The sequence below is a fragment of the Odontomachus brunneus genome, unplaced genomic scaffold, assembly GCF_010583005.1.
Source record: "Odontomachus brunneus isolate Ranch 3 - 2012 unplaced genomic scaffold, Obru_v1 Obru_scaffold_042, whole genome shotgun sequence".
NCBI lineage: Eukaryota > Metazoa > Arthropoda > Insecta > Hymenoptera > Formicidae > Odontomachus > Odontomachus brunneus.
The window spans coordinates 714584-741257 of NW_022639492.1; the positions used below are offsets into that span (position 1 = coordinate 714584).

The 26674-nt window shown below is 40.4% G+C and overlaps 2 protein-coding genes across 5 annotated transcripts in view; both read right to left on the reverse strand.

Moving 5' to 3' along the window:
* Positions 1 to 3582, reverse strand: part of LOC116844499 — a 16020-nt gene extending 12438 nt beyond the window's left edge. The window contains exon 1 of the mRNA XM_032816069.1: positions 3462 to 3582. The gene's annotated coding sequence lies outside the window, so the exon portion shown is untranslated. The remainder of the gene's footprint in view (positions 1 to 3461) is intronic.
* The window catches only part of LOC116844494, a 163320-nt gene that overhangs the window by 90867 nt on the left and 45779 nt on the right, over positions 1 to 26674 (reverse strand). The gene's annotated exons all lie outside the window — the stretch shown is intronic.

The window sequence follows — 26674 nt, forward strand, 5'->3', positions numbered from 1 at the left end:
AGAGAGAGAGAGAGAGAGAGAGAGAGAGAGAGAGAGAGAGCACAAACATGATACGTACGCGCGTGCGGCGCGAGTGCGTGCCGATTGATTTTCGCAAGTCGCGAGAAATCCGGCGATCGCTATCGGATTACGTAATTCGCCCGCATTTCGCGCGTCTCGCCCTCTCACCCTCTCCTCCTCCCGCGTTCCCCCCGCTACTGCCTTGCATTCCGTGCATGCCGCGAAGTGTTGCCCCGAAGTAATATCGATCGTGAGATTTCGCGCCGGCGAACACACGCGGACGGTGTCCGATAATTCTCGGTGAGACCTCGCGCTCGGAAATCTCGGAGAGCGGGACGTTTCGGCCATGCGATTACGCGACATCCGTCGCTTCTTGACGTCGGCCGCACGGACGTTCTCTCCTCGTCGTCGTCGTCGTCGTCGTCGTCGTCGTCATCGGGGAACGGCGCGAGTCTATTTCGAGAGCTTCAAGATCGATTGAGATCGATACGCGATGAATCGTGCAGCCGCAATTTATCGCAGGTTTGTAAATTATGAATACTCGCGATAAATTAGTAGACGCCTGGTGTCGCAACAGGGTAATGAGGCGGATACATTGTAGTAACGACACAGTATTTTGCGCGCGAGAAGAAACCTGCCCCGCGCACACGGCAGCAGGTAACAGAGACGGTTATCTATCTCGAGCAACGATAAAAATCGGTGGACTGGTTTTCTCACGGTTTTCGCAGGTGACATCGATCGCGCGAACGGGTTCTCATCGGACCAGATGGCCGTATTAATATCCATTTCGTTAGTCACGGACAATTTATTATTCCGATGACGCTTAAATGGGTTTTAACGCGAAATGACACCGGCGCTTCAATCGCCGCTTCGAAGCCCTTGTCCCTCGGCTAACAAAGCGATGATCGTGATTCGAGGGGCGGACGATCAGAGGCGCGTTTTAACGATCCAACCGCGCACATCTCTACTTGGATGACGTTGGAAATGCCGCGTTCTCTCTGCGAATGTGTGTGTGTTTCTAATAATTAGCCGGCTCGCATGCGACCCACCACGACAAAGACTGTGTCGCGCGCCGTCGACTTTATTCGATTACGGTAAAACATCTCTGATATCTTTCCGGGAACTCAGATAGACAGACGTATGTAAAGTTTAGCGGCAACTTCACTCTACTTACTTACATGATATGTGGAGGTTGTGTATCTCCTGCGAGTGGCTTCGCCTGCCATCTCGTATTTATCACGTGAAATGACGCAGCAGAAATAGAAAAGAAATTGTCGGAACATTCACTCGGAAACAATATGCCGCGGAAAATGTAATATGGAAATCTGAAAGTACATAATGAATTTGTACTTAATAAATATGTATTTAGTACGTTTGCTGCTGCGCACCAATGTAACAAAAAAAAGCGACATCATTGTGGGATATAAATTTCATGATTAATTCATTATTTGCTCCCATGGTAAAATCATGTTAAATTTTTAACATATACGTAAGCTAATTTAACATACCGTCGTTATAATATTTTTATCATTCTGCGTCGAGTTCATATCCATCATTCTCCTGAGAATTAAAGTAACGCAATTTCTGTGTAACATGTACATTTCTGATGACATATTTTACGCGTAAAATGTACACAGACAAGTTGTGTTACTTGTTAGCATATTTGCCTCGTGTTAAATTAACATGAAAATTGAAGTAAATAAATTAATAATTCGTGAAAAGTGTTTTAAATTTTAGTGTAGTGCACTAATACGATCGAAAAATTGTAAAATTTCCATCATCACTAGTCTCACGTCGTGACAAACACGAAAGTCCGTCTGAGAAGCTCCTCTTTCCCTTTCTCTCTCTCTCTCTCTCTCTCTCTCTCTCTCTCTCTCTCTCTCTTCCTCTCTGTATGTTTGCGGAGAATATCACGACGAAGATGTCTCGATTTCCTCGAGCGTGAGATTTCCTCGCGTGATTTTTCATGATGAGGAGCAATACTCTGGCGTAATTAGCCGCGGTGATCTTCGAATTCTTCTCGCGAAGAATGCGAAAGGGAGGAAGAAAGAAAGAAAGATACGAAGAATGAAAATGTGTAAGCTCTATACAATGCATGGGAAACGTTACATTAGTTATCATAGCGTCTTAGAGTCCGATCTTCTTGGGAAAATCTTTCTTTCTCGAGTAATCATCGCGCCTATTCTATCTTTAAAATACCCATACAATCGTCTCGCGTGTACTTCGTAAGCTGTGATTATTTTTATCCACGTTTCTTGAGTATCAATATAATAAAATTACTAAGATTCTTAAATACAAAAATTATTAAACTAAAATTATGATAATAAATGAGAAATTATGATAATTAAATTATTATTATATAATAAAATCATAGTAATAAATAAAATGATATATCCTACATAATTATGATGATTATAATAAAACTGTAATCATAATTTATAATTATTATGTCACTATTTATGATAATAATCTGATAGGTATGAAAATAAAAAAAATACATAAGTTCTATACGATGTATGAAAAACTTATTGATGATAAGAATGAAATAATAAGGTCTTAAATCGATTCTTCCTATAAAATCTTTCAGACGAGATTGTTTTTACTCGAATAATCATCGTACTAATTCTACTTTTTTAAAATACCTGCATTATATGTCACTTCATTATATCACCTCATGTATATTTCATCTGTGATCATTTCTGTCCGCATTTCCCGACTATCAAAGCAATCGAATTGCTGAGATTCTTAAATGTAAACTGAATTAATTATGATAATGAACGCGAGAAATTATAATTGAATTATCACAAATAATGAAATTATATCAATAAATTAAATAATTTATCCTAATTAAATTATGATAATTATAATAAAATTGTAATAATAAATGATTATGATGACAAGATTTATGATAATAATCTGATAAACGCGAAGATCAAAAAACATACACTCTGTACAATATATAAGAAACATTATGTTGGTTATTATGACGAAATAGTAAGATTTTTGCTCGATTCTTTCGATAAATTCTTTCGACCGAAATTTTCCTTACTCGAGCAGTCACCGCGCGTGTACTACCTTTGAAATATCTGTATAATCGTCTCGCATATATTTCGCAATCTAGGATCTTTTTCATCCGAGTTTTCTAACTATCAACGCGATCAAATTGCCAGAATTCTTGAATGAAAAAAACTAAAATTATGATAACAGACGTGAGAAATTGTGATAATTGAATTATCTACATGAAGCATAATAAAATTATGATAACAAATTAAATAATTTATTCTAATCGAACATATTATGTGATAATTGTGATGAAAAGATTGGAATGATAATTGATAATTATAACACAATTTATCATAATAATCTCATGGTCGCGAGAAGATATGCGACGGACGGTATGTAAGCAAAGATGGGCGCGTCGCACGTTGGTCGCTTATGGTCTTTGCTTTCCCGGAATTTACCTGGGTGTTTCGGGGTCCACGAGAGTGCTGGACTAGCAACTGAATCACTCATGCGCACGCCATCGATGATAGCGTTTCGCGTAAACGATCCACACGTCACGCCGCGCCGGATTGAATTGCGGCCGGCTTGACGTATCGCGCAACAAATTTCGATCGTGAGCGGCGATTGTTTCGCGTCGATTATCGACTGCCGCGAAAGAGCGCGCATCTTCCCGCGGCTCGCGCTTTCACCGCTTTTTATCGCCTGTCTGGCGCAGTGACGTTTGTTAAATGCAGTTGATCATTATGTGTTCGACGATACTCCAACGTGAACGCTCAATTAATCATCGAAACGATGCGCGCGTCCGCCGTTAAAAAATTCTCCATCCGCGAATAACCGTGCAACGTTTCTTGCGAGAGACTCGCGCCGAGTCCGCGCGCTCGCGCATTAATTCGATAATTAATTTCCCTTCCCCAAGGAACCACCGAACGTACCGATAATTGATTTAACGAGCTGCGCTGAACGCGACGATAAACCCGAATCATCTCGAGAACGCGCGAAGGAGAAATTAACTCTTTAAATTTCGAATTAATGCTATTCGCAAAAAAAATGTTTTCTATATTCATTATGGTTCCTAACAAAGTGTAAAGAAATGGTATCCAATTTTTTTTATACTTTTCCAATAAATTTTCCAATATATTTGCTATATTTTCTGGAGAAATAGAAATGTCGTTTCAGAAAAACAATTCTTCGAGATGCTACATTACTTTCAATGCAAACTATATTCTGCATAATAACTGTTTTCTACTTTTCATACATTGTGATATGCATGAGATGATAATATGTGATGATAATGTGATAATGCACGAGAATATTTATAAATATAAGATAAATGTCCCAATAACTAAACTAATAAAAAAGCATAATTAATTTTGCATTTTTATTAATATATAAGTAATATAAATAATTAGTGAAATTACAAAGAAAGCTAACATTTGTATAGAACCTTGGTTTGTCAGCAACGAAAAATAATTACAAATAAAATAATCAATAAATGTTGATTATAATTGTAATGAGATATGTTAGATAATAAATTTGATAATTAATTGTACCAGTTGTACCAGTAATTGAACTGAAAAATGAATCATATCCTAATTATTCAACAATAATTAGTAATTTAGTAAATAAATGGTCATATAATATTCATTTAGAGTAATTGAATAATCATATAATATTACAAATTTTTAATTAAATAATATTAAATATTTAAAAGCAAAATAATGTTACAAATTAAATAAAGAATATCTCTTTTCTTTTAATAAAATTTCAGACTTTTTGAGAAATATTAATTAAATACAAATATATTTTTAATGTTTTAATTATTGGAACAAAGTTCAATTATTGGAACATTTTCCTTTATAAATAAGTGCAATATTTTAGGAAATTGTTCTTACTTATGGAACTGTCAGTCTCAGAGTAAGAGAGATGACAGCTGTCGAAGATTCAACGGTTTTTATCACTACAACGGGTAATAAGGTAAAAAATCCCATTTCAAATCATGAGAAACAGTCCAACAACGTTGGACAATTTGATGGGGGAAAATGTCGATTAATTTGACGTCCGCATATCGATTTGAACTTAATGCCGCCTCAAGGCAACAACGGCTGACAAAGGGTTAAAACGCACCTGCACGAAACAGAAAGCGCTGATATCCGCGAGCTCTCACGCGACGAGAGACCTCGCCTAGAGCTAGACGACGAAGTTAAGAAGTTTATTTTCGGCATACGAGCGAAAACTTCTTCGCGTAGGGGGAAATTTCGTTACGAGGCTCGCAGCCCTCGCAGGAAATATCCGCAATCTACGAGGGCGACTTCCGCGAAGCGGCCGCGTGTTAATTTTCGCGTGTATGTTCGCGCGTGAATGAACGAGTAAATAAGGAACGCCGTATCTAGGTGAATATCCGATTTACACGGTCGCGCCTTCTATGTATGGAGCGGCTCGTTTAATATCCCAAGCAGAGAGACGAATTTGGGCTAATCGTCCCGACACATTCCAAGCTGCGGACTTATTTCCGTCGATGAGGAAAATGCGTACACATGTGTGCGTGTGTGTCGGAGTTTCGACAGCGTCGGAAACGAAATTTTCTTTTGAGTAGCGTAATTTTTTAACGAGGGCGTTAATATCATTTGCACGATAAATTTACTTAACTGTAGAGATTTCCCAAGTAGAAAAATTTTCAGGAAAAATTGATCACTAACCAGAAACTGGTTAGTTTTTACTGACTAGGATTTATTGTACAGTAACTGCTTAGAAGCTAGAAGAAAAATACTGATCAGTATTTCTTGAACAGAAATTGGGTAGTAAAAATGGTTAATAAATGCTAAGCAATTTTTGTCTAATAAAAACTCGGAAAATATTGGCCACACAATATTTCTTAGCTAGTTATTAACCAGAAACTAGCCAAGAAAAAATGATAATTAAAAATAAAGCTACAACCATCTCAATAATAAATTTGCACGTAAAAAGACTCTATCTTCTCCCCTTCAAGTAAAACGTTACTTTTATATTGAATGATAAAATATAATATTTTACAATACAGAATCAAACGATGAAAATTAACAGAATTTTGTGTAAGGAAAAGTTTTAGTAAGAAATAACGCTAGATTAACGTTTTAGTCAAAAAATAGTTAGAAACTAGTTAGGAACTAATTAGTTTTAACGTTCAGTTGCTGGCGGAGGAAGCATAGTCTAAACTGGCCGGAAACTATCCAGTAGCAAGAATTCGTAGCCAGTTACTGGCTAGAAAGAGATCTTTCTTCCTGACTTTATAGCTGTCTCTTAATCATTCCGCGAAATCAGAACTGTAGACTTTATTACGCCACATCGTTGCGTCGACGACGCGCCGTTAGGCCGTCGGCGTAATGTAACGCGAATCGCTTAACCGCGAAGCTCTCCCCACAGCAGGCAATTAGAATGCCCATTAGCACAATATAGCCGCGTCGTGGCGTTCTTTCAACAACAGCGCAGGTATACAGAAACGTCGGATCTCCAACTACGTGATCGATACTAGCTCGCTTATTCGTTCGTTCGTTCGTTCGTTTGTTCGTTTATTCGTTCGTTCGACGCATCGTGTAAACGCATTGGCTCGTGTACTGCAATGGGCCGATGGACGTTTTGTTAAACTCGAGACTCAACTTTTGTCGTAAACTATACGCTTTATACGCGGATAGAGAGAGAGAAAATGCGCGGGGCACGCATCTGTGAGGGACGATTAGGCGGCGCGGGGATGAAAAGGGACGAAGGGTCGGAGAAAGAGAGAGAAAGAGAGGGAGGAAAGGTGAAAGAGAGAGAGAGAGAGAGAGAGAGAGAGAGAGAGAGGGAGAAGAAGAGGGAGAGAACGTACGAGACGGCGGAGAGAAGGGTGGCACATGAAGAGGATGGAAAGGACGGAGAGCGCGGGAGCAGGCGGAAAGAGGAAAGAGGAAACGCGTCGGTGGGTGGGTGGGATGGCACGCGGGGGTTGGTTTCAATTAGGAGGCAGTAACTCTCCCGGGCATTGTTCATTTCACTCTAGATTTGTATTCCCCGTTTGTTTGTTCCCGTCGCATTTGCGTTAACCTGAGCAAAAGCGAGCCACCATGCGTGTATACGCGATCAGCCCGAGCGGAAAAGACGAGGCGGGAAAGGAGGCGCGCGATGACGGCTTCGGCTCTGATTTTCAGCGCGGACTCGGGCCGGAAAATCGAACCGCGTCGGGTATAACTCGCGTATAACTCGCCAAGAGGGTAAAATATCATCCGGCTATTCGTCCCGATTAGTTTCGCGACTATTCGTGCATTTAACATTCTCCCAGATGGACTTTCATAAGAACACAGAGAAAATATTGTAGTAAAAAGTATAACAAATTTATTGCAATCTTGGACTACATTGTAGTTATTATTTATTCAAGAATTTTATACACGCGTTTGACTTTTCACAGCACAAAATTGTTGCAATTACTTTTTGTTTCGCTAGATTTTATTATTTCCATTGTGGTTCATACTAAAATATCAGCATAGTCGAATTTTACAACGAAATTGTAAAAAAACATGTAATATTAACGCAATTTTTACTACAATATATTCTCCATGTATCACGATGTGAGATAATAGATAATAAAAACTACATGAAGAATATATTCTAGTAAAAATTGCGATAAAATTATATTTCTTATAACAGCGTTTGTTGCAAAGCTGAACAATACTAAAATTATAGTATAAATTACTATAAAAACAGTATACTTGGAATTTTTCTAAACATACGACATAAAAAACACTCAAATGACTATAATAATAATTTACAGTAAATTATAATAATAATTATAATAGTAATTTATACTAATAATTTACAGTAAAAATTTAAACGAGCATTAAATTTCTCAACAAATATATAGTAATTCAGATCTATATATGTGTGTAATCCCCACTCAACTTAGGTTACAAAAAATTTTATTACAATTGTTACTACAATATTTTTTTATGTATAAAATCTTTTTGATCACATTTATGAGACAAATATATTATGTGTGTGTGTAATTAATCATTAAATTTTTACATTATACAATAATGTGAATTTTTCATTAAATTCACAATTTTTACCACAATATTTTCTTTGTATGGTTTCCATTATCGGTTATCTCACATCGTGATACACGAAAAATATATTATAGTATAAATTGCGATGAAATTACATGTTTTTTTTTACAATTTTTTTCTTTTTTTTGTAAAACTCGACTGTGCTAATATAAGCCACTTGTAGTGTGAATCATTATCGAAATAACAAGTTTGCTCAAAGTTACACTCAGATTTTTATATTACAAATTACGTGTTATGCATGTTGTTTTGAGTAAATTCTGATAATTTTCTTCGTACATTCTTGTATTTTTATTTCGTTATTCTACATGATAAACACGAGTGAGGATATAAGTCATTCATAGGAAAAAACAAGCTTTACAAATCGACTATATAAAGTTGCTGCCAAACTTATGTACACCTGTCTGTCCTTAAGTCGATAGTGAAAACATTGCAGCAAGCCTCCGCACTTTTGCCGGGAACTGCGGAAATTCCCAGAACGATTCGACCAACTGTTCGTTCTTTCGCGAATCCGATTCGCGCGTGATCGATAATGCAATCAGGGAGTCACGAGACGCCGGGGAGGAAACACACGAATTTCGTTCATTTCGCGGCGACTAACGACCCATTAAACGGGTCCCACCCTTCGCTTCACTTCGCTTGATACGCGACGTTATTCACTTCATTAATAACCGATAAGCTCTTTCGGCCATTACGCGGTTCGTATGAGTGAGAATTGATAGAATTCGCCCACGCGGATTTAAGTAGAACGACGCGCAAAGGGAATTTCGCATATCGCGCGAATGCGACTTCGCGCCGCGTTAATGGAGACGATCGATGCCGAAATTTCCGCCAATTTTTCGTGGACGTGTCGTACTCGCCCGACGGAATAATTCAAGCTGCGTCTGTACATAGACGCGCTCGAGTCGGAAAAATTTCGCAATGTGACGCAATTCGAGCCTTGTGAATGCGAAATTCCAATTATTCGTATCTATTTGCAACAATTATATCGGTAACATAATTGTTACTAACAATTGATTATTAGTAATTATATCATAAACCGCGAGCAAGGTTGCGAGCAATTGATTGCTTTTCTAATTAATTGTGTTTAATTAATTGACAATTAATATATGCTTACTCAATCAAAGACCATTTAATTGTCGATCGATTTCAACAAATTCATTCGAAGATCGTTCGACTGATTTCAACGAATTCGTTTAATTGACGATTAATATGAGCAAATTCCATCAATTCCAATGTCCCTTCAACACAGGACCTCCTACTTAGCGCTTCTCAATCATCAGCATCTTCCATAGTGCTCTAAATATAAATATTATTCACAAAACTAATTGTAATCTTAACCCCAGAACTCTAAACATGGGTAAAATTCAACCAGACCGACATTTCAAACGTTACCGCTCTTAAATTATGAGGAGTTGGCATCACTATGCTAGGCCTAAAATTGGTTTACTAGTTCTTCTATTGGAAAACATGACTCAGCTGTTTTTCACCTAACAGCGTTCGACAAGGAAGACAGCAAAATTTCATGTAGATAAATATTACTCATGTTTAGGATTTTCGTTAAAAAATTCACTAATATTTCTTCTTACATATAATTATTTTTTCTAGTTTTTTTTAACTTAGTTGAAGACTAAATTTTTTTCAAGCAAACTCAATGTGCAAAAATTATACCGCAGAAATGTGTAGGCATTATTCAGACGTATAATAACATAATATTATTATCAACTGTTCTTGTATCTTCTCATTTTGGACTAAAGTATCAATTTTCTTTCGTGACTCACCTCACCTCACTGCGCTTTTCGTTCTCGTGGTGCACTATGGCGAAACATCTCTAATTCTACAAGTACTTCCAGCCGAGTATCATCATCCAAGGGTAGCAGTTTACAGCGGATATTACAGGGTGACGAGGGGTGCGCGCGGGGCCGGGCGGTAAACAATTCGAGGCATTTTAATGGGGCCCCCAGTGAGCCATAAGCAGGACGCGAAACTAACGCGCGCGTAAAGGCGCGACTCTTTCGAAACGAAGGCTCGAGGTAGCCTTATCCCTTAAGGCCGCCGTACGACCGTCGAAAGGGTACCCCCATAACGTGCCTTCGATCTCGGATGAGCCTTATCTCTCTCTCCCTCTCTCTCTCTTTCTCTTTCTTTCATCCTTCCTCTCTATCTCTCGACTTTTGATCTGACCCGGAGCTTGTCTCGTTTTATTTCTCCTGCTTTGTCTGTCGCGCCGCCAAATCCGAAATAAATTTGTAGGCAACGCAAGCTCGTATTTAACGAGTTTCGAGACGACGTTCGATTTCCACACGGCGCCTCCCGCGTTACGACACCGCGCCGTTCTTATCGTCGCGCGCGTTGCCGCCGTCTCGAGGAGCGATTCCTTACGACGTTTAAGTGAACCGAATAAATTGTAAATATCGTACTGAACGTATACTCATCTTTTTCTTCTATTTTTCATTTCATACTCGTATCTGTTTAAACAACAAAAAAAGAAAATCCCTAAATAACGTCGTTATTCGCGAAAATAGCGTTTCCTTTCTCGAGCAGGTGGAACGTGCACGGATGTAAAAGTCTCTTAACGTTTTGCATTTGGGGGATCGCCGCGTGGCACGAATTCTTATTCCCGCTCACTCGAAATTTTACATAGAGAGTAAGAGAGAAGAAGAAGAAGAGAGAGAGAGAGAGAGAGAAAAAAAAGAGAGTGAGTAAGTGAGTCGAGTTTACACGAGCGAGCTTTAAACGCATGATGCTCTTAAGGTGCGTTCACAAGGACGATCGTAGCTCCGAGTGTGGAGGCATCTAAACGAAATACGATAAGCACTTAGCTGGGCCGTATCTATCAAGCATAACCCTTATGTGGCTGCTTTGAGGGTGTGGTGTACCCTGGGGAGAGAGCCAGGGCAGGACAACCTTCTGGAATTTATACTACGGACTTCGCCTTCATCCTCCCTACCTCTCTCTCTCTCTCTCTCTCTCCTTCTCTCTCTCTCCCTCTCTCTCTCTCTCTCTCTCTCTCTCTTTCACTCGCCACCCACCTATCCACCCTCTCCCGCGGCTTTATCACTTATTCATATAGCGTTGCGCGCGGAAAAGTTGCCCTAAGTGCCTATAAACGTTTAGTCACCGAATGTTTCTGCGTTTCCCGCATACGCGCGATTCGATATCATTCGATTCCTGTCACCGTACAAATCGATTCGCTCCAGCCGCTGAAGCGACGTACTACATGCACGGTATGACGCTGAACAACGCCGGGAAATAATGACGCGGCGGGAATATCGTGATATTCGGATACGAATGGACGATTGTTAAAGTTATACTTCGGCATGGGGCTCGGAACTAAATCAGCAAAGTCTTTCCTGATTAAGGAATGCGAGCACACGCAGAAAAGTGCGTACTGCGCAAAATGTCACTTGTTTCAAGTATTTTCTCAGTTTATTTCTCCGTAAATCTACCACAAGATCATCATAAGCGACAAATTTATTCAAAGTGCATTCAAAATCCTAATAAATTTAAACCAAGAATATATCAAATTAAAACAAAAAACTCGGTTCACTTACTACATAGAGTTGAAACAACTTTTTGTGATAAGGTTTTTGATTAAGTTTTATAATATTCTTGTGAAGAGACAGTCTCAATTCTTTTTTCGAATACGTGATAATGAGCTATCCTCAAATTTGTGATAAGTATATTTGAAGACTATTATCGAGAAAATATCTTTTGTTGAAGATAATTATTACTTAGAAGAAGGAAAGTAAACTGAGGATTCACTTCTTTTAGCAGTGGAATAATATTTCTTTGCAAGCATCGAGCTGGCTGTTATAGATATGAGCACATTCATTACAATTTTTAATTTGATGATATCCTAGATGGATATCACTCTCACGATTATCACAACGAAACTTTGCAATAGTTTTAATGAAATTTATGAAACAGATATATACTGTACTGAATTAATAATTAAATTTACACCATACAGTAATGATTTTTTATTGTGTTGATGCAGCTACGAGTTTACTGAAAGTTATATATTTAAATTTTCACACTGCAACTTACACGCGATATTATTGGGAGCAAATTTTGATCATTCCTTTCGTATTTCTTTCGTCTTTCTGTTTCGTTTTATGTGACAAATGTGAGTGCCACTCATGAGCCACTCATAGACACTCATGGGACACGCAATTTTTATAAATTGATTAATAAAAGTTGCTACCAATTCTACATTTACCTGTTTGTCTATTTAAGATGACAACTATCCAAAATTAATTTACTCAAATTTTAAAAAATGATCGAAAAATTCAGTGCTCGTAGATGTTACTTTATATTTTCTCGCATCACTTATTGAAAAGTTACATATTTTCAATTATTTCCAAACGAGATTTACAGTAAAAACAGGATCTTTGTTTATGTACATGTTCCATCACGGCACGTGAATGTATTTTTTGCAAAGAGACACGTTCTTCGTCGTTTCATGAGGAGGAAATTGATCAGTCAGCCGTATCGACAGCCTTATGTACGAATTATAATATCGCGCACGCATGTATATGTACACGTCAAATCACACATATACACACACACACACACACTCACATATTGAACACGCACGAGCACACGACGTAATCGATACATTCTGACTTGATTATCGCGTAATGAAATGTAAATGGTAACACATCCTGCTCGGTCGCATCGCGGTTAAGTCGGCATGTAATTAATTTTATTGTGACGGGGCAATCGGAATACGGGCGGCGCGACCAGCTTTTAATAAGAGGGATCCTCGATATAATTGGAAACAATCGCGGATTAAAATATCGATGTTCACGCTAATGAGCCGTTCTCGCCCGTTCGTGCGCGCGCGTGCGCGCGTCCGGGATGCGCGCGACGCTCGTGTAATTAATCGGCACGGAATAAGCCTAGAACCTAATGACGCCGCTTATCGCCAGATCGCTACCAGCCGGAGGGAGGACGTCCTCCCCCCGCCCCCACTCATACCCGGACACGTCGTGGTCGAAATGATATACGATTTCGAGACGACAAAATCCCGTCTGACTCCTTCGGGATATTCCACGGAGTTCTTGTTCTTCGCATCACGCGCCGTATCGAATCCTCCGTTCCGCCGCGACTCGAAATTACTTTCGCGCGCGTTTCACATCGAGCGACACACTCGCCCCTCTAATTCGCGCGCAACACGATTGAAACCGCGATCGCAACGACGCATAATGGAAACAAGCGAAAATCTACTGTTCAAAAATCGCTATAAACCATAATTCTTAACTGATCGTCATCTTTTTTGAAACTAATTATTTTAATGAATTTCAAAGAAAACTATCGATTTTTGTAAAAAGGCCCCCTGAAATTTGCAATATTAGTGATAATCTGGAAATGATTGTTAATCAGAAGTTGAATTAGAAGAATATTATTTTTAAAGTTGCTCTTACATTAAACTATCTTATATTAAAGGTTTTTGGGATCTAATATTCGAATTAGGAATCCAATGTTAGGATTACGATTTGACTTTTGACAACTGTCAATCTCGCTGTCAACTTTAAAAAAAATGCATGTTCTTTTTCTTAGCAGAAGGCTAATTACATTAGGAATTTTGAAGGTTGCTGAATACAAATTCCATATAAGAATTAGGATTTCATGATGGACAGCTATCAATATTGCTAAACTATAAGATATGTATGTTTCTTAACAAAATTAGGGCCGCGCTGGGGTTTTGTAGATTGCTGAATGCAAATTTAGTGTAATGATTCTAGATTATTATTAATAACACATATTTCAAGATGCCTTTTTTAAAAATCGAGCTCTACAGTTTTCTTTAAAATTTATTAACGATTAATTTCGGTAAAGATTAGTCTCGAGCGGTTAAGAATTACGATTTTTTAACAGTAAATTTTCATTAGTCCCCACTGTACAATGACGCCAAGAGTGCAGGTCCGCATAGATAAAGTCTCGCTCATGATTTCATGGCATCTAGTAGGTATATTTAGCACTCAGGCACTGAGATATAGTGAGCATTTTTTCAATACACTCCGCGAAAGTCTGCATGGAAAAGATTTGATTGAATTAACCGAATGTTTAGTGAAATATAAACGAATCGAAATTCCGATTGAGATTACGAGGATTCTAAATAATAAAGTTCTAATGAGTTAAAGGAGATCTCTGGTTAACCAGATCTTGCAACTGTTTAATGTTCGATTTTATCTACGTCAAACACTAAGCTTTAACCTAAGCTTCAATTGTCTTCAAACAAAGACTTAAAGTCAGGTTAAGGTTCAATCAACGTTTAGGAATGTTGGTAGAACCCAAGTTGAACAACTACAAGTTCTGATTAACCGAGCAAAATTTCTGATTAACTGAAACTTGCAATTGTTCAACTTAAGTGGTTGTAAGTTCTGTTTAATCAAAAATCCTGTTTAACCAGAATTTCGTGAACCTGAGCAGAATTCTGGTAACTTCAACCGGAATTCTGGTTCGTTCGTATGTCATCAGGACATACGAACAGACAGACATTCAGTTAATCCAAGCAAATTTCTCTTTCCCGTGTAAAACATCAGATACAGTAGCACGATTCACATTCGACGCTTATCCTCCGAGATCCTGCAGATCCGGGGAGAACTTTGCGTGGCGTTTAGATACAATTTTCGGTCCATTCGACGCGCACAAATTAAAGAACACAGGATTATCCCTTGGGTGAGGGTGCAAAGCAAGATGGGAGAGGGGGCTAGGAAAGGCGGGGAAGCCGGAGGGTGGTTACAGAAGAACCGGGTGGAATTAAGCATCTCGCCTGAAGAGACTTCAAGTCACTTCAGCGTCGTTCCTTTCCCTCCTTTGCTACGACAAGGATTAAAATCTGCCTGCTATAGCAGCCCGCCGCCCATCCTCCCCTCGCCCGTTCTCTCACTCCTTCTCCTCCTCCTCCTCCTCCTCCTCATCTCTCTCTCTCTTCCTCGATATTAAATGGATGTGGCGATATCTCGATGCCAATCGCTTCGCGCTTCCTAGCTTCCATCATCCGACTCTTGATTATCGATTGATTGCGGCTTCCCGCGCGAGCAACGCGCAGATACACGTGTGATTAATCGCGCACATAATCTCACACGCGTGTTAACACGTGTGCAAAATTCGCATGTGCGGCATTGCAAACATCGTCGGCAGCTGTTGGTCGCAATTATTTGCGCGAGGCCAACTCCGCGTAAATTGCGACGCACTTTTCGTCGCGCGATATCATCCTTTTCCAGATTGTGATTCTGGGTTTCGGCCAATACGCCGTAATAAAATCGCGCGCGTGCGCGGTAACGTTATATTGCCGCGTTTACGCGAGTCGCAGTTTTGACGGCGACGCTTTTTCCATCAGGCCGTTATTGTGCGCCCGGTGGTTATCTACGCGCCGCTGCGCCACGTGTAACAGTATCAAACTGTCAGCGCGTTTGACAATTCAGGAAATTACCGTATCGCGACAGGAGCTAATACCGCTGATTACATACAACTCGCGCTTCGGTATCGCGGCGACAAGATATCATGCGCGTATTACAAGACCCTTCGAGTATCTGGCTTTAATTATTCCCAGTCACAATGGCGAATAGTCGAAGCGCACAGTCGAAGACACCCGTTTCTACAGAAATACAATAAATTATATGCTCGCGACGAAACGAGGGCAGAAGAGGAGAAGGAGAGACGGAAAGAGAGAAAGAAAGAGAGAAAGAGACCTGCGTAGAAAAATTTCCGGGCAAAGCTAATTACATGTCAAAAACTAGTCAGCTTTTATTATACAGGCCTCTTTCTCGATGGTAACTGTTAAACAACTGAGTAAGAAATGCATATTGAGATAAAACTAATTAATTATTGACTAGTATACAGGTAATTAAATTTCCTACTAGATGTTAAAAAGGTATTTTCTCTCTATGTGTGAATCAAAACTAGGCAGAATTTAGCCAAACCTAAAAGACTAGTAACTAACAGATTATAGTCAGACAAACTCACAACCCGCCCTAGTTCTTATTCTCTGACCATATATCTGACTTGAGCCAGATATTAGAATATTATTATTATTAGTCAGCTATTAAAGCAAATTAATTAGTAAATATTATATAATATAATATATAGCTAGTTTATATCTATTCAAAACTGACAATATTCTGGCCAACATTTTTTAGACATTCGCTGCAATACAATTGAACAATGTGAAGTTAATGCTATAGATTTGTTGTAGTTCTTAGATTCGTTAACCGTTTTTTTATATATCACCATCATAGTTACGTCAAAACGCAAAAATAAAAAAGGAAAATATAAATAAATAAAAAAGCTAAAAAATATATGTATTTTTATATAAATGCAAGTATAGATATTTAATGATTGATATTTAATCATGATTAGTTGTGCGTAAAACATATTTTTCAAGAATTAATACAAAGCTAAATATGTCTATAATTTTTTCAATCTCCTTCAATATCTATTCTTAAATTTGTTGGTTAACTATTGATCTGTTGAGTTTCTATTAACAATTATCGGAAATACTATCAAACGACCGAAATGTTTAGCGTTGTATTAACAATTAAAAAGAAAATCAGACTTAAAAATAAGAACTGACTGGTAACTGATTAGAAATTCACAATAATTGTCTAGAAACTGCAATATTAATAGTAATTTTGGACAAATATTGATCAATAAGCAAAATTCCTGACCAGTTACTGGCCATATTCTGATTCATTTTCTACTCGGGCAGAGAGACATCTCGTTCATCTTTCTCAACTGAATCGTGATTGCAAACGTAATGTCACATGTATTGTATAATTCAAATAAAAAATTCTTATACAATTTTAAATTCAAATTTGAGTATTTCACGTAGGACAAGTTTCAAGTAACTATTAATAGCCTCAATGTTGCCGAAATTAATTTCTAATCACGCGTTTCGTCACCTACATCACTAATCAAACGAGACTTCAAACTGGAAAATCGTGTTAAACTCCAGTGTTTGCGTCGCAAGAATTTCACTCTGCTGCAAAAGCCCGGCGGATTCCCGACGGCAGCAACAAAAGTATGGGAATAATAAACACGGAGAATTACAGGAATGATCGGAGAACCGAAAGGGCAGCTAGTGAGCGTATATTCTCGTGTATTTGGCCATTTTCCCCACGAGAGACAGAAAGAGTTAGAAAGAGGATGAGAAGTATAGCGCGAGTGAGGCAGACATATAGAAAGATAGATAAATAGATAGATAGGTAGATAGATAGATAGATAGATAGAGAGAGAGAGAGAGAGAGAGAGAGAACGCGTTCGCGGGAGTGAACTGCAAATTATTTTCCAGTCGTTCGCCCGGTAACTCCCTCGGATATATAACGGGTGATCCGCCGAAATTCCCAGCGGACGAAACGAGCGTCCTATACAGTCGCGCGTAGCGTCTCAGCCACGTAGACGGCCTCACGAAATATCCCGCCTTATGGTGATCCCATGGCACATCCGCCGCCCTACGACTACATCCCCATAACTCGTCCGCCGCACTTTAGTCCCGCGCGTACGCCGCGCGGATATGTTGTGCACCGGCCCTAATGGTATTGGATCCACGATCTTTACGGACACGCGTTTTCAGTCCGCGGTGTGACCGAGGACGAGAAAACCGAAAGGTCCGTGCGCACTTTGCATCGGTGGTAACGGATCGGACCGCGGCACGCGGCGGTTTCACCCTCCGTTTCTTTTTGTTTTACCTTCCTCGTTCTACCGTAATTCTCTTCGCTGGAATCCGGATGTTTCCTCGCGGCGAGCCACAAGGAGCGGCTTGAAAACCGATAATTGTCGCCCAAAAAATGAAAAGTTGCGCCAATCACGCCGTTATAAGGAAAAAAGTATCCAATAGCAAATATTTTAGCTTTTCATGAGAACAGTTTATTCCATTTAAATAAAAGAATTTCTATTAGAAAAAAATATCTAATAACCAATACTTATTCGCTAGATGTAATAACATTTTTGCTAATACTAATGTAAAATATTTTTCAAATAAAAGATATAAAATACATATTTCCTTTTTACATGAAACCTTAGTTTTTATGAAAGCAATTATGTATATTCCATTTAAATAAAAGAATTTAGATTTAAGTAAATATGTTATTAGTACCTACACCAAAAATAAACACTGACTATTTTTCAGATATATTTTCCTCTCAGTATACATATGATGTGTAGTAATAGCCACCCCTCAGAAATCTTAGTTTCTTTTTTTTAACGAGGATAATCCTCGTTCTCTTTTCGCGACGGTGTGTCCTGGTTTGGATCGATCGCGCCTCTTGCTCGAAAGTATCCCTCGTTATTCGATACACTCGAAACCTCATAATTAGTATCCGATGGCGCTCGAGTGGCGGCGATTTTCCAGGTCGGCGCATCGGGAAAACGCGGCCCTTCGCCGCCCTGCGTCGCGGGAGAAAATTCCGCCGACATTTCCGCAATCGGTAAACTCCCTCGTCCGTTTTCCACCCCTCACTAACCGGCACCTCTCTTCGCTCCCGCGACCTCCCACGGCCCCCTGGTCTCGCCCCCCGCCACTTTTTTTCATTATTTTTCAGCATTCTCGCCGGCAAATGTATCTGTGTCCTCGAGCGCGCTGCGCCTTTCATCTCTCGTCTCTGCAGGCGGAGCACTTATACACTCCGTACCCTCTCGGCTTCGTCCTCCTACCCCTGCCTATATCTCCATCTCTCTCTTTCTCTCTCTCTTCCTTTCTCGCGATCTCTTTCTCTCCCTCTCCTTCGTGCCCCTTTTTTGTCCCCCGACATCCCCCGCGGCGTCTCTCTCACCCTTTACTTTGCGTCTCGCACTCGACTTCCTCGTCTTTCGCGTCCCTCTCCACCCACCCCCCTAAGTCTGATTCCCGGGGAACGAGTATGCCCAGGAACACAACATCGCGAGCTAAAATACATCGTGATTTTAATACTTTTAACTCCTTTATAATCCGCTTTACACCTACGCCGAGAGCCGTCGGTAATGCCGGCGACACGCTCTACTCCAGATCTCTCTTTTCCCCTCTTCCTCTATCTTTCTCCACTTTTAAAGATCCAGCTGCAGCAAACTGCAGTCGCGACTCGCGACGACGGCCGGAGAACGACTTGCATCGTACACGATAATTTCGCCATTCGCTTCCGCTTATCAACGGCGGTTCGCGGCTGACAGATAGCCCGGGAAACACAGTTTCCTCCTTTCTCTTCCCCCTGCCCCTCCGGCTTTTTAGGTATAGCAATTTGGGTCGCGAATGGATTCCTTCGCATGAGCCTGAAGAGTCATTTGTAGGACGTCCCGGATAATTTCCCCGGCGCGCATCCAGCCAGCTCCTCGCACGATTTGTCGCAGTAAACGCTTTTGGCGTTTTTGTCCAGGTTTGTCGGCCGCGAAAATGCGATCGTGTGCGGTCTCGTGTTACGAGAATCGCTTTCACGGTCGATCGCGAATCATTTGCGAAGACGCGAGATTTTAAACGCGATGATGACGCGAGGCAAAGAGCGTCTCGCACACTCTCGGCGTACATTTTGCGCTAAGTGCGTCGAGGAAATTGTCACACGCGCGATTCCACGACGGGGAATTACTTTTGCCTCTGCCCAGCTTGGGATGATTTCTGTCGCGAACAGTATCGTTTGTGTTCACTACAATATTGATTACTGCGCGCTGATAACTGCTATAAAGCTCTTATTCTGTATCTCTTTAAGTTTAACATTAACATCACCGACAATCAACGACATATATTTATTAAAACAGTCAAAATGACAGGTTTTTTAACAGACACGTAGTGCAAGAAACAACATTTCTTCCTATGGTTTTTTTAATGTTCCTTTGGTTTTTTTAATGTTGATTCAAAATATAAAATGCACCTTTATAAATAAGACTAATTTTTAGAAAATTGCAAAGCCATCAGAGCTTGTCTGCTTTGGGGAGTAATTTCTGCATTATAAGAGAAAAAATATTTAAGAAATAAAAAATATTTATTTGATGAGTGCTCTAATAACATATTTACTATAAAAAATATATATTTTCTTGAAATCTTAGCTTTCCATGAAAATTATAGTTTATTCTATTTAAATAAAAGAATTTAGATTTAAGATTAATTTCAGGATTTAGAATTTTAGAGAATTTAAATTTAAGATTAATTTAAATTTTAGTAAATATGTTATTAGTACCGAGTAAATATTTTTTTATATTTTAAATACTTTTTCTCTCAATGTAGTGTTAAGTTTGTCTCCGGAAAAGGTGTCAATTTAATTACTTAACATTTATCTTTTTCATATTCTTTTTTTTCATTTTATTCACATTTAACATATATTGTCTGTCGAAGTTAGAGAGAAATTACTTAATAATTTTTGCTTGAAAATTTTCGCTTCGAAGTGAAAATGATAAAATTGATTACAAAGTTCGATTAATTTAATCTGCAAACGCAATTTATCGGAATTTGACCGCAGAATCAGAAGTCGACCGATGGACACGGCGACCTGTCGCATTCTCGCACGATTCGCGGTAGTTTCTAAACACAGGTAAGACCGCGACAAATCCCACGATCGGATCCCACCAACGGCCTTTAAAGGGCCTTTAAAGGGATTTTAGCCGGCACGTCGTTACGCGCGGAAGGCGAACTGCTAAGTAAAGATTGCAAGGCAAAGGGGTTGCCGCCTTAATCCCTCCCGGATGTCTGTTTGTGGTATTACCGCGTTAAGGGATGAATCTCCAAGACGCAGCCGTCCCCCACACCCTCGCCATCTCGCCCCCGCCGTATTACGCATCCGCGAACGGTTTCGAATTCACCGATCTTGACAGCTGTTCTTGATTTACTTAAATTATTCTCGCTTACCTTCCGTCACGGCGAATTAATTCCGCGCGTACAACAACGAAGCCCGGCGCGCGTGTTGTAACCCGCGAATTCAATCGACGAGTACATGTGTACTTTACACATCGAGGGAGCGCATAGTGTATTGCATTTATGACATATAATCGTGATTAAAATGGTTAAAATGGGATTAAAATATTTACTCGTGAAACGAAATAAACATTTGAATATCTCTTATTTAAGAATTTTCACAATAAACTTTCGAATATCTGAATCAAAAGAAAATTTTGCTGCTACAAATAAAATTCTAAATATCACAGCTAAAACTTATGGCTGTCTTTTGTATCTACTAAAAACTTGTCTGTGAGTATGCAAAATTTACAGCAACAGCATTCTAGCAATATCTGTAGATAAAGGACGTTAAGTAAAATGGACAGATTTTAGTCTGAAAAGAGTAACATAAATTTTACACGTAATCTTACGTTTTTGGATCGCTGAATACGATGGTAGTGGCATTTTTATCCGTTTAAACTCATAGGAAGGTGATAATTCGCCTTAAAGGGATCAAAATAAGTCAGTACTTTGAACAATAATTCGATTAGTAACAATTTTGTTCCAATTATTTAATTACTTAAATTATAGTTTAATATTATAAATTTGTCACTGAAAACCACTGGAAACAATTTATAATGAAACGCTTCAGAAATGCTAAATCTAACATAGTGAAATCAATATGACATAAGAATTAAAAAAAATAGTTAATTTTCTGATTCAAAGAATCTTAAGTCTCATCAAATGTGTACCTGTACATACATTGTGCAGTTGTAAGGATATTAAAATAACTAATAATGGACTTTCACACTATTCTAGAGATTCTACTAAAGAACTTATGAAGAAATTTAGAATTTAGATCTCATTGGTAATCATCAATCTGACCTTGATCTAGATGGGCGGCATAGCAAGACTTTTCTGCTAAATTTTACAAATAGTTCAGGTAGAAATCATGTTTCTGTCATCTATATCAACTAAATACAAAATATATGCGATATCGTATTTACTACTAGTCACTCATCCATCTTGGCTAATTTCTTGCATCTAGATAATTTTCACCACGAGTGCAAAACCATTTCTGAATGTAGTGGAAAAAGCGACGAAGTAGATACAGCTGAACCCGGCCGGACGCCGACTTTTTCTACTGACTGCTTCGAAAGCGAAAACGAACTCAAACTCGCGAAAAGAAAATTTTTCCAAACGACCATACAGGCATCTCTGGTCATCTCGGTGACACGAGGAAACTAACAAAATGTCGAACGTTTGCTTGCTGCGAAAACTTGCAAAATTAACTAACTTTATATATATATCAGAATAACTTTCCCAGCCGTGTCTCTGTACCGTCAATATCACGCAGCAATTTCGCCTGATCTGATTTGTAGCAATCTTTCAGAATTAAGCCGAAAAATGAGCCGCAAAAAGCGAGCTGAGGCACGGCTCACTTAACAGACGTTGATGAAACCGCGCCCTTCGGTGACCCGGCAAACGAAGTCGATAGCAGATGCGAAACTCGACGACCGTGCCGAAGGGTTGACTCGCGCTCGCGTTTTAAACAGCGCACGGCCGCGTTTCTATTCGTGGCGCGCAGTAGTTCGATGGATGCGTTCCCCGCGCGAATTTGAATGGGCGGTTCTCTCTCTCTCTCCCTCATTCTCTCCCGCTCCTCTCCCCCTCTGTCTCTCTGTATGTGTGTGTGTGTGTTCGGGTAGGCTCTGCTATGCGCGATGCCGCGGTGGTTACGCGTGGCATACATTCCGAACGCGCGGAATCACGCCGACGGTTGACACGTCGTCTTCTGACGGGACGAGGACGTTCCCGGTTGCGCCGGAAACGCAACGTCCGGCGATAATGTCCGTCAACAGAGACGATGCGACCGTCCCGCCAAACAATGCGCCATTGTTGCCAACTTATTCCATTACAGATAACTCCCCCGTTCATTGTCTCCTCTCTCTCCCTCTCCGTCGCTCTCCCTCACGCTCGCGTTTCCACCCCGCTTAGCAACCCCGATGCTGGTCTCCTCTGTCTTTCTTGAGCTCTAGTTGCAAACCATCCCCCTCTTTCCCCTCTCTCATTCTCTCTCCCTTCCCCCTCCCTCTCTCTCTCTCTCTCTCTCTCTCTCTCTCTCTTTCTCTCTTTTCCCTCGTACTTCCTCCTCCACCTTCTTTTCTATCTTTCCTTCCATTCTTCGCGTTATCCTTCTCTCGCGTTTCTCTTTCGCTACTACATTTTAAGCTTCCCACCTTCTCTCTATGTTACCCTGCCTCATGCGGCTCTCTCGCAACGCGGAGGGCCCTTTCCGCGGCTAAAAGATGCACCTGGGATCGCGGCGATAAAAGAAATTGTGCCAATAAGTACGCCCCCGCCGATAATTGCTCGATCAATCGTCGCTGGCTGGTTAAGAGGGGCCGCCTTAATGCACTCTCGCGCTCGCGAACGCGCCCCGGATATGGTTAACGTTTTATGAACCTCTTCCACGAAGCTACGACGGCGGTTTCGCTGGATGACACCGCCGGGAGGAGCTATGCACCCGTCCCAGTGCCTCGTTCTCCCCCCGTCGTTATCTCCTCTCCGCCTCGCGCCCAGAAACATGTATGTATGTGCCTGTGTATGAGCGCGTCTAATTAAGTATTTAAATACTTGTAAGTATGTTTGCAGTGGCGGCAAAATCCATCAAAATATATCGAGACTCCCTAAAAGAATTAAAAACTTGATTGGATTAAGTAAATATTTGGAGAAATAAGAACAAATCAGAATTCTGATTGAAGTTATCAGAATTCTATATTCAAGTTAACAAGATTCTGTTTGACTAAACAAGACCAAAGAAAAATCTTGTTAACTGACACGGAATTCTGGTAACTTCAATCAGAACATTCTGATTTGTTCGTATTTCACCGGATATTTAGTTAATCCGATCAAGTCTTTTTATCCGTACGACAAAAGCCTGCAAATTACCCCGCGACTCCTAAACGATACGCACGTTAGATGGCAGCCGTATAAAGAAAAGAAACTTGCCGTTATATACATGCCTGCTTGGTTGGCTGAAAGTTTATAATTACCACTTGATCATGTAGATTACGATGAAAGATTGCAGCCTAGAACTGCACGTCGAAGTGAATTTAGAAAATATATGTATTAAGTGGAAAAAAACCCCCATCTCTCCTTCTCCCTTTCTCCCTTTCCTTAGCGCACCTGCTCCGTTAGGAAATTACAAAGATTTGAAGCCTTTTTGCTTCATCAACGTTGCGGATGGCGAACAGTAGATACGCTCGCGATGACCGAAGGGCGAACAATCGCACAGAGTTCGTCAAGTAAGAACTAGAACATCACGTGATGATTCTTGATTGGACCAGGCTCTACCCGCCATTAACAGGTAAGAAGCGAATGGGAGTGAGGAAGAAACTCTAATGAGAGTAAGAGAGAAGCTCTAAAACAGAAATGAGAAAACACTGCAGCTTCTCTCTCACTCAATCACTCACTCATTTCTTCCATACAAATGGCGGACGGCGTCCTAATTCTTAAGGAACCATACCAGTCGCATACGCGACACTCCGGACATCCCCGAGTTAGGATGACGCGAATAGAGATATCCGCCTCGCGGATACACCGCTGACGCGCCGCGAGTGTATATTCAAATCGCGGGGTGAATCGCGCCGAGAGAGAACGCGCGGGGAACAAGTCTCGCGCGCGCCGGGATATCCGCCCGATACTCCAAGAAGACGCGGAGAGGATGCCGCCTTCCTCGTAATGCCGGGTCTGATATGCATCTACGTGCCTGCCAAGGGCAGAGCCGCCCCGGCTTATTAATATTAAACAGCGCCACTTTCGCCGACGACGATAGCGACCGCGGCGCTATTGTCGATCGGCTCGAGGCCCAGCCGCCTCCTCGACGCGGGCCTTAACTTACCCCGCTCGGCCGAGGACACTTTTAAATAGCGGAACAAGCAATCCGCCATTCGCGCTGGATGGGATTGTTCCCCGATCCCCGATGGATACTTCAACCCCTACGGCGGGTGCGCCCGCTCGCCACAACGTTTAAGGTTTTCTAAAGGAACACGACCAAGGCTCGACGAGAAAGTATCATCGGTTATGAGAATTCGTTATAGTCGTTTATCTCGTCAAAAGTCACATCACGAGTAGAAATGTAACTGATCGGTAACTGAGTCAAAAGCTAAAAACCAGCACAGACGAGATTAAACTTTCTAGCTCGTTTTTAGCTCGCTATTGACCAATTAGTCACTGAAATAATCACTGGAGATAGATCTTGCGATCCAACTAGTGTCTAGCCATTATATCCCTAACAGCACAAATATCCAGGAGACATCCAGAGTATGTCCTGGGAACGTCCTGGGGACGTTTCTACATCCTTAGGACATCTATGGGACGTCCCCAGGAGATTTTGTGCTGTATGAGATATCAGATAATAAAGTAGACGGCACGCGCGCGCGCATTGTCTATTCTAAAATATATAATTTAACTATTCTATATGCCACTAGCATTTGAAAAAATTAGATATCAAATCAAAATTTAAGATACTCAGTTATTTTATAAAAATCTCCAGGAAGCAAAAGTGAGTGTCATATTATTGATCAGCAACTATTTGTGACATCTGGGGCGGTATTCATAATCACATTTTAAATTTAAGATTATCTCAAGGATTAGGTCGTCTTGGAAGAACAAAATGAAGGTGATTTTCAGGAGTATTTTTTAGCCCAACTTGGAAAATAGTATCTTCAAACAATAAAAATATTTATATACTACATAATTTATCATTTTGACATGTCCAAATTTCTATTCAACTTTAAAACCATGACAATCCGAAGCGTCAAAATATCGAGCTCCTTACACTTTCAAAAATAGAGAACAATTAATTTGAACATAATACCAAGCTCAAATTATGTACTGTACAAATATATTAATATTTACTGTTTGAAAATATTTCATTCCGTTGTGCTAAAATATACTGCTAAAATTCCTCTTCTTTCAAAGTCTTTTTCAAAGTCCTCTTCTTTAAAGGGCCCAACTCTTTAACTTTATCTTCGGATACTGCACGAGTCATTTTATTAACTACGCGGAAGAGATCTAAAAATAAATTTAAGACAATATGAATACCGATTTTATTTTCATTTCATAACTGTAACTTATTTTAAAAGAATGAAGCATTACATTACTGACTGGTAACGATGTCACACATAAATGTACCATTGATGGCTAGACACCCACGAATTGCTAATAGGGATACTTTTTAGCGCGCGAAAGTCTTCGACATCTTTCACGATTCAGTATTCTGCTTCTTTCGGTCATTTGCCATCGCCTCGATATCGGTCTCAACTCTAATTTCTATTTCTTTCACCTCCACTTTGTTCCTGGAGAACGCCAAGGTTCGAGAGGAACATACGGTGATAACGTCGCGAATTCATGCGCAACATCCGCGCGAAAGAAAAGCCACTCCAGCTGAAGATCTTCGATATCGACAACGGCGGCTATGCGATGGTGTTATCCGCTCCCAACGATGTCTCTCGCGCGTTAAGCGGCCCCGTCCTCGCCTTCTTTCCCGCGGCAGGACGCTTCGTTCGCGATTGCACACGTAGCGGCGGATTTCATGCAAAACCGAGTCCCGCGGCGAAATCTCGCGACAGAAGGGTGCGACAGCGACGTCGTCCGGTAGTGCACGCGCGCTCACGTCGCGCAAAGGACCAAGAGGCTCTCCTTTCTCTCTCTCTCTCTCTCTCTCTCTCTCTCTCTCTCTCTCTCTCTCTCT